Below are 3,281 nucleotides of genomic sequence, written 5' to 3' on the forward strand. Positions count from 1 at the left end.
CAATTTAAATTATTGGACAAAAATATATGTTTATGTTGAATCTTAAAGGTGCTATAAACAAATATCATATCATTAATATGACCAAATAACATTCTCAACCACATATGAGACTTTAAATTTATAGTAATTTTCCAATGTTCTAAGAAGAAGCCTTAATTTTGAAGTAGAAATAGGTCATTGAGATAATGAAGAAGGGATTAAGAGTTAAAGGGTGGAAGGATGTAGTAGCTAAGCCATCAACTTCAATTTAAGAAACATAGGGTACACCATAGACCACAAAAATCAACGTGGCTACGTATCTTCTCTCAAAATTTTAAGGTGCGTTTGAATAGAGGATTTCAAAATTCTAAATATTTTAAAACATTCTTTATTTTAATTGCTTTTTTTTTTATCTTCATAAAACATTTCAATATTATATTTCAATTTTGCATAGATAAAATAATTCAATTCTTATTCTGTTTTCAATGATTTTCTTACGATAAAGAATTTATAAATAAATAATGCGGACTATTTTCTTAGGTTAACAATTCTTATAATTTTAATTTAAATGTATTATTTTTTTATACATTGAATAAAATTCAATTCTTAAAGACACATTAGCCAAACATGTTCGTTTTTTTAAATAAAATCATGTATACTTAATTCACTACTTTTATAATAATTTAATATTATCAATGTTTTAGAAATGAGTCAAATAAAGAGTTTGGTTGGGCACATAATTTTCTAATCATGGTACTTATTTTTTGAAAGCTTGCCTTGTTAAACTAAAGAGTCTTAAAATTAAACTTAAAAGAAAGAGAGTGTATTTGTTGTAAATCCATTTTATTATATGCCACAAGTTGATTAGGCATGCCATATTACAAGTCTCTATTTTAAGAAAGTATCTAGGATGCATGAAAATTCTGGAAGTTTATTTTCGGATTGAGATTCAATTTTCTTAATTCATTCTATGGAAAAAACTTAGAACTAAACTCTCATTTTTTAGAGCTTATCTTCCCAAAACAAATGATCAAATATTAGTAGTTATATGACTTTGTCTCAACTATTGAGATGCTTATTTTTATGGTAATCTAATAAAGTTTTCATATAATAGGGTGGTTAACACCACAACTTCCCTGTTCTCCTTTCAAGGTTGTTTATGAGTTTAATCCAATGACACCTTTTGACCTTAATATCACTTCCAAATCTTGACTCTACTGTAACTGCTATTGCTATCCCCGACTCTCACTATTGCTACAACATTTGTCAGTCTCACTCTGAATCTGGGACTATTCAATGATACAGTCTAAAAGAAGGATTTTCACTGTAACAGATACTTGAATTGACTTTCGATCTAAAGACTTGACTTTCGAACAACTTCTATTTGCTAAAGCTTCACTTGTTCAAATTTGGCCAAACTCTTGTAAGCAGCTTTGTTTTTGTGCAAGCTCGGGCCAAATAATTCACCCAACAAAGTCCAAGATGTTATGAAAGGAGGGTTTTGAAAAACAATTTATTAAAGACTTGCATATTGAAGTCAAATAACATCTTTACACACGAAGATTGAGTTTGACCTAACTTGAGAAAGGATAAATTTCCTTCTCAAAGGAAGTACAAATTAGGGGTGATAGACCTTTTAAAATCCCCAGTAAAATAAATAATAATGCATGATTTAGATCTACCACATGATTATACTCTTAATTCTACATTTAATGTGATGATCTTACTCCTTTTAACGGAGGCCTTACAAATTTGATGATGAATTATTTCCAAGAAGGGGAGGATGACGAGTTCATGAATGAAGAATAAGAAAGTGAACAAGAACATGTTATTCCAATAAGAATCAGTAGAAGCATGATTAAACAAAATGCCCTTGCTAAAAATAGTTTCATATTTTTTTTTATTTCCAACTTCTTGGGATTGTAATTAGAATATATTTTTGAGAGTGGTGTAAATAGTAAAAAACATAGATAGTCTCTCCCAAGTCCAAATACATCTCCAAGAGGCTTCTACAAGAGGGCATGAAGAATAGAACACAAGCTTCAAATTCAAGCCCAACTTTGACCTTTCCATCTCAATCAAAGGAAGGAAGTGTAAGGCAAGAAAAGCGAACTTCCAAGGTGGCAAGGAAAGCATGAACAAAATACGAGAATACGAATAAGAGAAAATCTATTTAAATTTTATTTTTGAAATTTGAATTTCAAATTTTCTCTCCTTTGTTTAATTGAAAATTTGACCAACCTTTAGGGATTTTAGAATACATGTTATTTTGACACATTTAGGTTTCATTTAAGATTGAAATGGCCAAAGACCATAAATACCCATCACATTTTTTTTGTATTTTTACTTTGAATTATATATGAGAATTGAGATATTTTGAGATGTTTGTGAGAGTAATCTTGAGTTTGAGTCTTATATTGTTGTCTTAGGAGTCTAAGTGAGATTCTATATAAGACTTATATGTTCAATATGGTGTTATTAGTAACACAAAAAGAGATATAGAGTAGAAGACAGTAAAAAAAATTATTAAATAAAAACTAATTTTAGAATCAAAATAATTAGTTACTATTTGATTAAATTAGAGACCATTTTATAATCTAAAAAAAACTATTGGTATCTAAAGTAGTTTCTATTATTAATAAAAATTTATAAAATAATTTTTAAATTGGTAATTAATCATTAGTTACCAAGGTTTTAGTTACTTACTACTTTATATTCTAAATTAGTCTTTTAGAGACTAATTTAGAATCTAAAGTATTAGTCGTTAAAATTTAGGTAGCTAATTTAAATAAAAATTTAGAAATTATTTTATAATTTTTTATTAATAATAGAAACCACTTTAGATATGAATAATTTTTTAATCTCTAAATTAATAACTAATTTAATTAATATAGTGACTAATTATTTTTTTTTATACTTTTATTACTATTTAATAATTTTTTTTAAAGTGAAATGTCTTTCGTTATGTTGTCTAATGAGGGTTTTTATAAAAAAAATGTCTTTCATTATACACGTAAAGTGTAACAATGAAGGTTGTGAAAAAAATGTTAAACATGTTTAAAAAAAGTTTGATACAAAAGACAAACAAAAGCTATAATGGTTTATTTTAGGATGTTTACAAATAAAAGTAAAAACATGAAGAAGAACCTAAATTATATACTCAAACTTTGTATCCTAGAAGACGTTAAAGTTAGTGTTTTCTTTTGTAAATCTTTCACTTCTAAAAAAAAATTATTTGATAATTTTATTTATCAAATTTCATTAAATATGAGTTTTTTTTATAAATAAGTTAGATTTACTTA

This window comes from Phaseolus vulgaris, chromosome 9 (assembly GCF_051622355.1).
Source record: "Phaseolus vulgaris cultivar YP4 chromosome 9, ASM5162235v1, whole genome shotgun sequence".
In the NCBI taxonomy this organism is placed as follows: Eukaryota; Viridiplantae; Streptophyta; class Magnoliopsida; order Fabales; family Fabaceae; genus Phaseolus; species Phaseolus vulgaris.